This window comes from Gekko japonicus, unplaced genomic scaffold (genome assembly GCF_001447785.1).
Source record: "Gekko japonicus isolate JY-2015 unplaced genomic scaffold, Gekko_japonicus_V1.1 scaffold2146, whole genome shotgun sequence".
NCBI classification, from domain to species: domain Eukaryota; kingdom Metazoa; phylum Chordata; class Lepidosauria; order Squamata; family Gekkonidae; genus Gekko; species Gekko japonicus.
The window spans coordinates 44,375-59,237 of NW_015169847.1; the positions used below are offsets into that span (position 1 = coordinate 44,375).

Below are 14,863 nucleotides of genomic sequence, written 5' to 3' on the forward strand. Positions count from 1 at the left end.
GTGTAGGTCAGGTATATGTTAGATGCTTAGCAATAGGCTTGACTGTTTACATTAGCTCCGATGGATGGGAAAAGGCGGTGGCTATGGTGGCTCAGAGGTTAAGACGCTGAGCTGCTGACCAGAAGGTTGGTAGTTCGGCAGTTCGAGACCCGAGTGCCGCATGATGGAGTGAACTCCCGTCTCTGGCCCCAACTCCTGCCAACCTAGCAGTTTGAAAGCAAGAAATTGCAAGTAGATAAATAGGGACCACTTCGGTGGGAAGGTAACAGCGTTCTGTGCGCCTTGGCGTTTAGTCATGCTGGCCACATGACCACAGAAACGTCTTCGGACAGCGTTGGCTCTTCGGCTTTTAAACGGACCTGAGCACCGTCCCCTAGAGTCGGATTCAACTAGCTTTTGAGCAAGGGAAACCTTTAGCTTTATGGGAAAAGATACTTAACATCTGAATTTAGTCTTGTTTGCGGTTGTTCTGGCCAACCGCCCTCCGTTATGGGTCTTGACAGAGCAACCAAGGATCATAGAACTACAAGTGTACAGTTTATGTATTGGGGTTGTGTTGAAATATTCTGTGTTGAATATCAAAGTGTTTTCTGACTCAAAAGTGTGTAACGGAATAAATTGAGTTTTGGTTTAGAACAGCCGTGTTTCTCTCTCTCTCTCTCGATGCAATTGGGATCCCTGCCAATTTCTCTCCTTCACCATTGACCACAGTGGGGAAGGGAGTCCATGAAAATGTTCCTACACTCCTAATTTCCCCAACAATACTATATACAATATATACTATACTGGCTGCGTTCACACATATTGGAGAAATGATGACTGTGGGGGTGACATGATAGAGGTTTACAAGATTATGCATAGGATAGAGCAGGTGGAGAAAGAAGTACTTTTCTCCCTTTCTCACAATACAAGGACTCGTGGGCCACTCCATGAAATTGCTGAGCTGGGTTAGAACGGATAAAAGGAAGGACTTCTTCACCCAAAGAGTGATTCACACATGGAATTCACTGCCACAGGTGGTGGTGGCAGCTACAAGCATGGACGGCTTCAAGAGGGAATTGGACAAACATATGGAGCAGAGGTCCATCAGTGGCTCTTAGCCACAAGGTATAGATAGGAGCTCTCGGTCTGGGACAAGCGATGCTTTGTATTCTTGGTGCTTGGGGGGGGGGGCGGCAACAGTGGGAGGGCTTCTAGCGTCCTGGCCCCACTGCTGGACCTCCTGATGCCACCCGGTATTTTTGGCCACTGTGTGACAGAGTATTGGACTGGATGGGCTATTGGCCTGGTCCAACATTGGCTTCTCTTATGTTCTTTATTGGAAAATGCACTTTCAATGCACTTTAGCAAACATTTGCAACTGGGTTTTCCTATGTGAAACAAGAAAATCCACTTGCAAATTATTACTAAGGTGCATTGGAAGTGCATTATCCAACATGTGTGAAAGCAGCATAGTTTTGCTACAGATCCATGAATTTTCATTTCAGGCACCAACTGTACACAGGAGCAATGGCAATGAACCTCCAGAGGCCACTTCTCCTAAACAAAACAGTTTCAGTCGGAAGACATCTCTAGTGCTGCTTCTCCAGACAAATTCGCCATGGCTCGGGTCCGTAGCTACATTAGGGCTTTTGGGGGCTCCACGCCCTTTCTTAAATGCACAGCCCCACAAGAATTTCTCCTGTAAGTGCTTTTTTCAATCATTTAAAAACATTTTTAAAAGGTGTGCACACCTTTAAGCAGAGCAGGGTGCTGTAATTGACTAATTCCTGCTCTGAGCAAGGGGGTTGGAGTAGGTGACCTCTAGGATCCCTTCTAACTCTGTGTCAATAAACTGGTCTCCTTTGACAGAGTTTTTCTGTCTAAGTGTTAGCTTTCTTGATTATAGAAGTCATCACCCCACCTGCCGGCTTGTTCTCAGAGTGGTTGCTTAGGCTGGCAGAAGTGATTAACTTGCAGCAGCTGAGAACCGTCATCTAAAGTGGTTGACAGCTCGCAATTTAGAGATCTATCCTGGTAACAGGTTTCTATTGGCTAAGTGGCTTATCTTTCTGCCCTTCTGAACTTCAGCCCCACCAGAAAAAAAATTGCCCCACAAGCCACAAAATCCTGGCTATGGGCCTGCCATGGCTTCATTTCATATGTTTATGTCTTTATTTCGTTTCATAAGTCTATGTATTTCATATGTTTATATATTTACAGCTGCTTTGAAACGGATTTAATTAGAATCTCTGATAATGCAGATTTTGCCTCATACACACTTATGGTAGTCTTTGAAGTGCTAGAAGACCCTCTGTTACTTATTGGGGCCTGCCCTTTCTTGGAATAAAGAGTTTCTTTAATGTGTGGGATTTTTGAGGGGAAATATTCCTCTGTGTGTGTGTGTTTGTTAATTAAACATCTTCTTGCATACTGGTATCCTGAGAGATACTGAAACAATCCACTTTGTTTTGTGGAATTTCCACTAAAAATTAAAAAAAAGACTTGAAGAGACTGAGGGTTTCATACAATATTTTCTCTCCAAAATTGCCATCCAGTTCATATGAACCCAAGAAAAACTTCCTCAGTTGTAGAGACACTTGTTTGCCATCTTCCGGGAATGGATGAAGACTTTTCTTGTCTTGTCCTGTGTTCTTTCCTTCCTGCCCTATGTTTTAATTGTTGTTTTCATGTTCTTGCACATACATTTTAGCTTGGTTTTAATTACATGCTTTCGTTTGATTTTAGTGGGTTTAAAGATGTGCTTTCATGATGTACGTTTTTGTTACCTGATTTGGTAACCCTGATGAGAGCAAAAAAAAGCGAGGTATAAATTTTGTAAACCAAAACAACAACAACAACTGAAGCTGAAACCCCAATGTGAAATTTGAAGAACAACATAGTGTCAGGACGAGGGACAGTAGTTGCCCTCACCCAGGAGTTAAAATGAGGGATGGAGACATATTGTTCCCCATCCCCAACTGCAGAATGTGCAAGGGTTCGTCTTCCTGTTTTGATTGCCAGATGACTAGAATTGACGATATCCCGTGACTAAGAACCAGCTGCTTATAAATGGAAGCTTTATTTATCCCAGGAACAGGGACCCCAAATACAGAGGAGGGGGGAAACTGCCTGCTTTCACTTCTGAGAACCAAGCGTGAGTATTTTTACGACTGTCGTGGTTTGCTGTTTATCAACAGAGAGGCAAGGAGTTAGCGTTGCAGATGGAACAACCCTGCCATCACCAGGAAGAATTCCAAAAGGATTTAGGTCACCCCAAGTTCTTTGTCTGGATGCCCGTGGCTGGTTTATACAAATAGCGTTGTCTATGTTCCTTTCAGTCACTAGGTGGGGCAAGAAAACTATTCCTGCAGTTATCTGGATGACTTCCTTCAGAGCATGTGTGTAATGAAACATAATTTCTTCGAGACTGCAAAAGCGCCTCCCGTGCATTCTACCAATACATATGCAAAACGTCCAGTTTCCTGATTCACAGTAACATAATTAGATAGCAACATATCCTGCGTATAACTGCTGACAACGAAGACCTAGTTCCTGGCATCCAAGACGTCTTTGAATGCCTTTTCTCCAGTCTTCAGTCACAACAGTATTTATTTCAAAGTCGTCTTATAATGTATCTTAACGAAATTATTTAATTTAGACTCCTTTAACCAAATGAAATCCCGTGACTCCAAATTAAAAAGCATGAGCTATATTCCTAAAGCCACTTGTAAATATTTCCTAATTTTGAAGGATTTATTGCCAGACGCATGCCTTTGGAACTGCAACCACACTCCGTTCACCTAATCAAAGGCGAAAAGAGAAACTTCTGTGTTCCTAACATTTTCCAAGTGTGTGTTATATCAGCTTACTTCAATCAGAGCTTTGGCATCCTCCTTGCTTAAAATTGTGATATAATGGCTCAGTTAAATTTCTACCGTTTCTTTTAAGTGACACTGTAGAATTTATTTTATTGGAGCAAGCTGTTTACTCCGAGCAAAATGCAAAACTATCCGCTACTAGGTTGCTTCGAGATGGATGACTTAATGCCTGGCATTAAGAAAACTGCTCTTCTTTTCCAAACTGGAATCAAGATTTGTTTACTGAGTTGAAAAACTTACAATAAACTGAGTTCTGGCTCAGCCCATTTTCTAATGCTTAATCCTCTCTCTCTGTGCCACAGAAGAAACAAAACCCCAACGCCAAATAAATCCGTCTCACAAGAGAAACGCTGGAATCCACCATGTGCTTCCAATTCTGTGTCAAAGAAATCAGCGTCTCTTGAAGAAATCCGTGGCCTTTTAACATAGCGTTCTCCTCTGGATAGGGGGAAATTGTTACTCTTGTTTTACATTAAATCAACAAACAGGTCACGATATTGTAGGAAGGTTGTCGTTTCCACTGGGGAACAGCAAAAGCCTTAGGAAATGCATGACCTGGGCTCAATTGCACCTGATATTACTGTTTAACTACATTATAGGTAAGTTTCAAAACTCTTTGTTGGAGGCTCCCTCAAACTCGTGAATAATCCTATATAAACAGGAGCCTTTGGGCACCTTAAAGACTCACAGGTTTTTATTCAGCCATAAGCTTTCGCAGACCAGAGGCCATCTGATAAACTGGGTTCTCGTCCACCAAACCTTATGCTGGGATAAAAACGTGTTTGCTTTTGAGGTACCACAAGACTCCCACTTCTTTTGGCTGTAACAGATTAACTCACCTCCCTCCGCAAAATCCTGACTAAACAATCTTTAGCCTCTACTCAGGCAGCTACAGAAGTCCTGCTTCCAATAGGAAGACACACTTCTTTTTTTACTACGTCTCAAATGAATAAGCGAAAAGGGCCTCTTCATGGGCCGTAAAATGCAGAGGGAAAGCGTGGCAGTTTGGCCCGGAGCAAAATAACGTGCAGCCGCCCGATCACACGTCCCGTCGAGGTCCCGTGGGTAGGGGCGAGGTGGTGATCACACGATGATCCTGCAGCGCAGCAAAGAAGCGGTGTGGCGCGACCTCACCAACGGCATGCGCGATTCTGCGGAGCAACGGAACTTTCGCTTTCCTCTTCATGCGCATGCGCCGTTGGGTGCTTGTGCGCATCCCGTGGAGACTTGGAAAAAAACACACCTGTTTACGACAGGACATGGGCGGGCTACCACCGGAAACGCGATCAGATGCCAGCCCTTGCCCCGTGGTTTCTGGAAACTAGTACCTCAGAGGTACTAGTTTCTAACTCCGCATCTTCGGCGGGAAGCCTCGGGTTCGTCATGGGAGCTCTACGCTTCCCAGATGTTGCGGTGTGATCGCACCCGGAAAATCCGCCTATCATCCGTCTCAGTAGCGTGGCTAATGCTCCGTGTGACCGCAGCCACAGTAAAGCTAATCCATGCATACGCTGTGTGTTATGTGCCGTCACATCATGTCTGACATACGGCGATCCCATGAATTAATGACCTCCAAGACATCCTGTCCTCAACAGCATTACTCTGGTCTTGCAAACTGAGGGCTGGGGCTTCCTTAACTGAGTCAAACCATCTCCTGTTGGGTCACAAGAACATAAGAGAAGCCAATGTTGGATCAGGCCAATGGACCATCCAGTCCAACACTCTGTCACACAGTGGACAGAAATACCAGGGGCCATCAGGAGGTCCACCAGTGGGGCCAGGACACTGGAAGCCCTCCCACTGTTGCCCCCCCAAGCACCAAGAAGACAGAGCATCACTTGCCCCAGACTGAGAGTTCCTATCTATACCTTGTGGCTAATAGCCACTGATGGACCTCTGTTCCATATGCTTATCCAATTCCCTCTTGAAGCCACCCATGCTTGTAGCCGCCGCCACCTCCTGTGGCAGTGAATTCCATATGTTAAGTAGTTCCTTTTATCCGTTCTAACCCGACTGCTTAGCAATTTCATTGAGTGCCCACAAGTTCTTGTGTTGTGAGAAAGGGAGAAAAGTACTTCTTTCTCTATCTGCTCTATCCTATGCCCTTTCCCTATGAAGAAAGGTTAAAGCGCTTGGGGCTCTTTAGCCTGGAGAAATGATGGCTAAGGGGTGACATGATCGAGGTTTATAAGATCATGCCTGGGATAGAGCAGGTAGAGAAAGAGGTACTTTTCTCTCTTTCTCACAATACAAGAACTCGTGGGCACTCCGTGAAATTGCTGAGCAGTCGGGTTTAGAACAGATAAAAGGAAGTCCTTCTTCACCCAAAGAGTGATTAACACCTGGAATTCACTGCCACAGGAGGTGGTGGCGGCTACAAGCATGGACGGCTTCAAGAGGGAATTAGATAAGCATATGGAGCAGAGGTCCATCAGTGGCTATTAGCCACAAGGTATATATAGGAACTCTCAGTCTGGGGCAAGGGATGCTCTGTATTCTTCGTGCTTGGGGGGGGGGCAACAGTGGGAGGGCTTCTAGTGCCCTGGCCACACTGTTGGACCTCCTTGAGGGCACCGGGCATTTTTGGCCACTGTGTGACAGAGTGTTGGACTGGATGGGCCATTGGCCTGATCCAACATTGGCTTCTCTTATGTCCTTATTCATAATCTTGTAAACCTTGTTCGTGTCACCCCTCAGCCGTCATTCCTCCAAGCTAAAGAGCCCCGAGCTTCCTCTTTTCTTGCTGCCTTCAGCCTTTCCTAGTATTATGGTCTTCTCTAGTAACTCTTGTGACTTCTCATGATGTAACCAAAGTACAATAGCCTCAGTTTAGTCATTTTCGCTTCTAGGGAGAGTTCAGATTCGATTTGACCCCACTTATCTGTCTCTGCATACAACAAGGGGTCATTTCCTGCAGGAGCGCACAGGAGCGGAGCTCCGGCAGTAAAGAGCCCAGGGGGTGGGCACATGCAACAAGTCCCACCCCCTGCTCCCAGCAGCCCTCAGTCAGACCAAGAAGCAGCCAGGTAAGCTGCAGAGCCCCCACCCCACCCCCCTGGTCCAAAACAGTCCAGTGGCACCTTTAAGACCCAGTTTTATTCAGGTACAAGCTCTCCCTCCTCTGCCAGGACAGATCTGCCCGTTTCCCCCCCCCCAATAGCTAGCAATCCAAAACAGTCCAGTGGAGCCTGAGCAGTGGGTGTTGCCTTCTGACACACTTCCGGTGATGTCAGGGGGTGTGACATATGCTAATGAGTTATGCTAATGAGCTCCTGCACCTCTTTTTCTACGAAATGACCCCTGCATACAACTATCAAGAACTAAAGCAACGAGATAGATCCAGTTGGTCAGCCGTGTTGGTCTGAAGCAGTAGAACAAATTTAGAGTCCAGTCAGGCATCTTTAAGGCCAACAGAGGTTTATTCAAGGTATGAGCTTTCGTGTGCAGGCACGCTTTATCAAATACAACAGAACGGCAGGCAAGGTTCAAACTCATAGCCGGAGAATGAACAGCAAATTAACATGCAACATGATGATGATCGAGATATGCAAAGTGACACTAAATAATCAAAAGCTCAAACCTTGAATAAACCTTTGTTGGTCTTCAAGGTGCCATTGGACTCTAAATTTGTTCTAAAGTAACAAGATGTTAAGATAGCAACTCCACATTTTTATTTTATTTTTTTGCGCACAGCACAGACGTTCCTGGAGTCTTATCACTGGCACACAGGACACAGCAGCATGGCTTGGACAACTTTAAATGTTGTGGTTCGAAGCCTCTGTTTGCTTTTCAGTGGCTAATGTAGCAAGTCGGAGCAGGCTGGTGTCTTGCGTCCCCAATGTCACATTCATTCCCAGCAGGGGTCGTTTCATAGAAAAAGAGCTAGGGGAACTCATTAGCATAACTCATTAGCATATGCCACACCCCTTGACATCACCGGAAGTGTGTCATAAGGCCACACCCCCTGACATCACCGGAAGTGTGTCATAAGGCCACACCCCCTGACATCACCGGAAGTGTGTCATAAGGCCACACACCCCGCCCCCAACGGTCCCGGCCACCACCGCCGGCCCTGCAGCTCCACTGCCGAGCCCCATGAGGGGCCCGGCGGTGGACTTGCAAGGCCGGCGGGAGTGCAAGGAAGCCCCGCGAAGGCCCTCCCTGGCCCCAGGCAGGCAGGGGTGGGGAGAGGTAGAGAGGAAGCAACTTACCCTCCCTCTTCTCCTGCCTCCTCCTGGCTGAATGAGGGCTGGAAGTGGGGCAGCTGGAAGCAGGGGGCGGGGCTTCGTCATGTGCCCCACCCCCTGTACCTCACCAGGGGAACTGCATTCCCCCGCGTTCCCCCGCGTTCCCCCCCCCGAAATGACCTCTGATTCCCAGCGTTACACTCATTATGATAGAGAGACAGGATCTAGGATGGACTATGCTAATAAGAGTTGGATTTTGAAGGGAGTAGCATTGCCAGATCCTGCCTGGCCATGGGTGGGGGGATGAGGGGTAGGGTTACCAGCTCCAGAGTGGGAAACTCCTGGGGATTTGGGGGTGGAGCCTGGGTAGCACCGGGACCTCAGTGGGGTACAATGCCCTGGAGTCCACCCTCCAAAGGATCCATTTTCTCCAGGGGAACTGATCTCTGTAGTTTGGAAACGAGCTGTAATTCCGGGGGATCCCCAAGTCCCACCTGGAGGCTGGCATCCTTAAGAGGGAGAGAAAGGTCAGTGCTGCATTTTAGGGGCACTGATGTAGTGGGGCAAATCCCCCCAAGAGAACAGGGTCAAGGGCTCGGAAAAGGCAAAGGTGTCTGTAACGTTTTGAGCCCAAGCCATCCCTCAGGAGGCACCAGGAACTGGTTGAGCTTGCCACTCTAGAACAATAGCTCACCAGGATCCTGGAGCAGACCAACAGATAAATGTTGTAATGTAAACAGCCTATCCTTGGGAGTGGGTGGGTGTTGGGTGTGGTGTCTGCATGCTTTAAAAGCGGGACTCAAGCCATGCTGCTTGTCCTCGTTGTGTGTTTGAAATCACTAAATAAACTAGAGCTGATCACTGCAATGCGTGTTTGAAATCACTAAATAAACTAGAGCTGATCACTGGAATGCATCCAGAATCCAGTATTTAGAAGAAGAAGAAGAGATTGGATTTATACCCCGCCCTTCACTATACCCAAAGGAGTCTCAGAGCGGCTGACAAACTCCTTTCCCTTCCCCTCCCCACAACAGACACCCTGTGAGGTAGGCGGGGCTGAGAGAGAGCTCTTTCCAGAACTGTCCTTGAGAGAACAGCTCTGACAGAACTATGGCTTGCCCAAGGTCACACCAGCAGCTGCAAGTGGAGGAGTGGGGAATCAAACCCGGTTCTCCCAGATCAGAGTCCGTGCACTTAACCACTAAACCAGACTGGGCTGCGGTCACACGGAGCATTAGCCACGCTACAGAGACAGAAGATAGGCGGATTTTCCGGGCGCGATCACACCGCAACATCTGGGAAGCGTAGAGCTCCCGTGGCGAACTCGAGGCTTCCCACCGAAGATGCGGAGTTAAAAACCAGTACCTCCGAGGTACTAGTTTCTGGAAACCGTGGGGCAAGGGCTGGCGTCTGATCGTGTTTCTGGTGGTGGCATCCGGCGCCCGCCCATGTCCCTTCGCAAACAGGGTTTTTTCCCCCTTGTCTCCACAAGATGCGCACAAGCACCCAATGGCACATGCACACAAAGAGGAAAGCGAAAGTGCCGTTTTGGCTTAAAAATAAATAAATGACCCCATTTGTCACGACAGCAGAGCCTAGCCATTGCTGGTGTGATTGCACCGTACCACTTCTTTGCCGCGCTGTAGGATTGTCGTGTGATCGCCACCCTCGTTTACCCGCTGGTGCAGAGGGACGGACCCATGGTGTGCCGCCGGCGCGTCTGATTACGTAATCGCGGATCAAACTGCGCCGGGGCAATTAGCCACGCCTCTCCCCCGCGATATCCGGCCCGTGTGACCGGGGCCTTCATTCATTTAATAATGTCCCTGTGTACAAAATACACAGGAAATACACATAGGTTCTGGGAGTCACTCCCTCAATGACACAGTCCTTTTCCTAGACAGGAAGAAAAATCACTTAGCAATGGAAAACTCTGCACCAGTGATATCTCTTTCAAATTTCATGCAAAGCCAAGGAAGCCGTGCGTGAAAAAGGAAGAGTAAAGATCACACAGTTTCCAATCTGGCGTCCAAAAGGATAGCTGGCTATACATCCCCTATGTATTGTGGCGGTATAATGCAGGCCCTGAAGAAATTATCAACTCAACATCTATTTAGAGGCAACACAAAGACGTCTCTGAGACTTCAGTCAATGACCTGTCCAGTTAACATCTGTGGTTGTTGTATCTACACTCTTTGGTCCACGCAAGCATCAGTTTTCACTCTCTGGGGGTTGCACAAAGGGAAGCTAACATACTGTGTGCCCAATAATTATGCCACAGCAGAGAGCCTAGAAAGGCAGACCAATTACATAATTTTTGCAGTAATGTAATATACTGATATACGGTTTCACCAGGGAACAAAAAATACTTATGTCACCAAGACTTACAGGACGAGCCAGATTTGGGTGAAGATCTGCGATGGCCACAAAGCTGGTTGGTGCTGAAAAGGGGTACGCCATTATTCTCTCCTGAAACTACAGGGGGAAATCTTCAGATCTTTAAAAAAAAAAAAAATCACTTAGAACATTTTACACAAAAGCTATTTCTAAAAGGTATTTCATTTAGCAAAGATGTTTTGACAGATAACACCTGTTTTCTGGGGGAAATCTCCAACTTAGCAGCCAAGTGGAAGTCACAAAAGTGTTTCAAGTCTTTTGAAATAGCACTTGTTTTCTTTTTGTATTCAGATCATGATTAAAATCACATATATTTTTTAAAATAAATTACATTTCACTCACGTTCAGTTTTTATGCAAGGAGGGGGAAATCACATTTTAAAGTCATGTCGGCGTGTTCACACATCACGTTAAGTGGCTCAAGATCATGAGGGAGGGAAATCCAAGTGCCCAAACAAACCTTAATATGCACCAACTGAGTAAATACGAGGCAGAGCGGCCCTAAATGACTTGGATTTCATATGTTGTTTATGTGATCTGAAGAGAAACCAGAGTAGCTGGGTTTTTGTAAAGGAAAGACCACTTTAGACCACTCATACATTGTTTTTCATGCATATTCTTTCAAGGACAGCAAAAGTGTTCTGATCTTTGTTCTACTCTCTTAAATTCTTGCTGTCTTAATGCCAACGATATTTGAATTCGTTATTTTTTCTGAGCTGTCTTGAGAAGGATTACCAGCTTCAAGGTGGACCTGGAGATGTCCTGGAATTACAACTGATCTGTAGAGGACAGAGATTATTTCCACTGGAGAAAATGGATGCTCTGAAGGGTAGATTCTGTGGCAAGTCCAGTGTTCCCTCCAAGCTTTTTTAGCCTCTGGCTCATGCATTTTTGTCTTCACAGGAAGGGTGGCTCCAGAGCAAGCTAATGTATGCAGGAGCCAAATCGCTCGCTCACAACTTTAATGCCAGGAGCTCACAAAGTAGAATTTTTGCTCACAGGACTCCACAGCTTAGAGGGAGCATTGGTGGCTACATATCCTAATGAGGTCCCACCCTTCCCCAAACCCCACCCTTCCCACTCCCAAACCTCCAGGGATCTCCCAACCCAGAGCTGGTAATCCTAGACTCTTGAGCCTTTTAAAGAGGAAATGCAGCGTATAGATGTTCTGCTTATGTGATTTGCCCTGACTTGGATAGCCCAGGCAAGCTCAACCTCATCAAATCTCATAAGCCAAGCGGGGTGGGGTCTGTTTAGTGTTTGGATGGGAGACCACCAAGGAAGTCCAGGGTGGTGATGCAGAGTCAGGCAATGGCAAACCGCCTCTGAACATCTCTTGCTTTGAAAACCCTACAGGGTCGGCTTAAGCTGATTGCGATTTTGCAGTAGTCTCCACCACCAAGTATGTAAAATATTCCAAGGCTCTGCTAAAACAACTGGGATTCTACAGTGGGTACACTGCTGTCCCCAGACTGAGAAAATCCTAACTCTTATTCTGGAGGTAGAGTTAGCTGTTAAACTACCGCTATGACTGGCCTCCAGAGATCAGTTCACTTGGAGAAAACGGACACTTTAGACAATGGACTCTTAAGCCCTAAAGTCTAGAAGAAGAAGAAGAGATTGGATTTATACCCCGCCCTTCATGCGGAGTCTCAGAGCGGCTTACAAATTCCTTTCCCTTCCCCTCCCCACAACAGATACCCTTTGAGGTAGGTGGGGCTGAGAGAGCTCTCTCGAGAACTGCCCTTGAGAAAAGAGCTCTGAGAGAACTTGTAACTGACCCAAAGTCACCCAGCAGCTGCATGTAGAGGAGTGGGAAATCAAACCCGGTTCTCCCAGATTACAGTCCACGCACTTAACCACTACACCAAACTGGCTCTCTAGGGCAGTGATGGCGAACCTTTTAGAGACCGAGTGCCCAAACTGCAACCCAAAACCCACTTATTTATCGCAAAGTGCCAACACGGCAATTTACTTTAGAAAAAACAACTCATACATTAACTTAAGATGATCCAAACAAAGTAAGGAAAGCAATCCCAAATGCTTTCATTTACTTAAAATTATTTGGCAGAGAATTCGACACTTTAATGATGGTCTGGGCCTGGCTGGGGCGATGACATGTGTGCCCACAGAGAGGGCTCTGAGTGCCACCTCTGGCACCCGTGCCATAGGTTCGCCACCACTGCCCTAGGGCATTACACCTCATTGAAGTCCCTCCTCTCCCCACATCCTACCTTCCTGAGGCTCCACCTCCAAAATCTCCAGGTATTTCCCAACCTGGAGTTGGCAGCCGAGATTATAAACAAGCCTAACCTACGTCTGAGGAGTAGAAAAGAGCCAGAGTCCAGTAGCACCTTAAAGACTAACAAAATATGTGGCAGGGTATGAGCTTCCGTGAGTCACCGCTCACTTTTTCAGATACCTACCTCTCAGGGCGCCTGACCTAAGGTTAAAAAGGATCAGTCCTCTTAATACTGCCCTCCGCTCCTTGGAGAAAAGGTGGGATTAAAATTTAATGAGTAACTGGAACAAAACAAAACCCTGTGCTTAAGGGGGGGGGGGGGAATCGTTCCTATTCCAAGAACATGTTAAATGACCAGGAGTAAGACTCAGTGGCCATGTTCCAAGAAACCTGGCCATGGATTCTCTTTGGCCATGGGACACGGGATTCGAGTCTCAAGGACAAGTTAAATTCAAAAGATACAGGCAAACCCCCCAGGGACAGCTGTCCAGATCAAATCAGCTCTTTGGATTTATTAAAGAACCAAATGTTGGCCCGGTTCACACGCCAAATTTGCCGTGGGAGAGCCATGATTGAATGGCGGAGTTTCTGGGCGCGATCACATCGCAACATCTGGCAAGTGGAGCGCACCCGTGGCCAACCCGTGGCGTACCGCTGAAAATGCGCAATAAAAAAAATACCTGGTCGAAGGTACTAGCAACTGGTTTGCCACGGGCTGTCTCCGGACTCCCTCGGTGTGATCGCGTCAGTGCGCCACTTTTCCCTCCGGCCCCTCCTTGACGCGCAGACACAGAGGGAAGGAACTGTGGCATGCCGCCGATGCATGGGATCATGTTCTGGCACACTAAATTGTGGCACCGCAAATAGCCATGCCTTCCCCCCCCCCCCTTATTCGGCCCGTGTTACCGGGGCCGTTATTCCTTAACCGAATATCTTAATTTCTAGAACTAGTTGTGGATAAAACTTCTAGGATGGATGTCACATGTAGTTGGGATAGAGGAAGGCAACTTTGAGTTGCATACCACAAACTTTTAAATTCCTTTCTAATTCTAATTCCTTTCTAAAACTGATCTCCACGATTGCCAGACCATTTTGAATGCAAAAAGATTCCGTTTGGTTTTGTTTGTTTCTGAGATTCAGGTTCCTTCAGCTAGTTAGTCTCTGATCTATGGGCTGCCCTTGGGCAGTTTGTCCACAAATTAGATTTCTTTTGCAACTTTCACTATGTTTATCATATCCATCAAACAAACACCCACTGCATTTTTCAGCCTGTTATTCTAAACGTCTGGGTTGGGTATTAAAACATTGCTAAATGTGCATTTAACACTTTATATTTCTAATTCAGACCTGGCTGGCTGATATGCAAACGTGGAGTTTTTCTTGGGGGGGGGGGATGGAGTTCCTTCAAGCTTTTTCTGGTTGCATTTCCCATTCCTAACACAGCAACAACAACAACAACAACAATAATAATAAAGGATAAAGGGACAGCTGTTTTGAAATAAACAGCAGAAACTGACAGAAATAGCAAAGTCTTTTTAGGGGTTAACAGCAGTTGGATTGTAAAAAGGATGGCTGCAAGTCTGTTAGTGCTAAGAAGCCAAGAAAACGAAGTATTGTGGGACCTCAGAGAGTTTCTGACGTATTGTAAAACACTCCCTTTTGCAAACCAGATTGTAAAGTCGAATGTGTCTTTTCTGTGGGACTGTTCAGAACCTCAAGGCTCACATACAGTGGCATCAAAAAGGGAGGCACAATTAACACATTGACAGTGTGCCTAAAAGCATTTTGCAACTTCACTGTTTTCAAGTTCTTCAAAGCTATTTCCCCCGGACTGCTCCAATACTTACCGTGCACGTATCAGATTCCCCTATTACCACTTTCTATCCATCCGGCCCTCTATCTGGCAGGTTTTAGATACCTTATGAGAGAAAATGAATGAACAGTTGTCAGCTTTGAAGAATCTGGACTCTTGGAGGCAAGAGATAACACATGCTAAACAGAACTTCAGTTACACCGCAAAACTTTTTTTTTCCATACGCAGAAAAAGAGCCTCGTTTGGTCTTATCCTATCCAATCACTATATCCTGAATGCATTTCCTTTTCAACAAAAGTTATCCCCCCACCCACCCCTGTAAAATTCCTTAATAATAGCTCGGCATCCTATTTCCATATTTTAAA

The 14,863-nt window shown here is 46.5% G+C and overlaps 1 protein-coding gene across 1 annotated transcript in view; it reads right to left on the reverse strand.

Annotated features, from left to right (window-relative positions):
- The window catches only part of MEIOB (meiosis specific with OB domains), a 106,081-nt gene that overhangs the window by 29,285 nt on the left and 61,933 nt on the right, over positions 1 to 14,863 (reverse strand). The window lies entirely within an intron of this gene.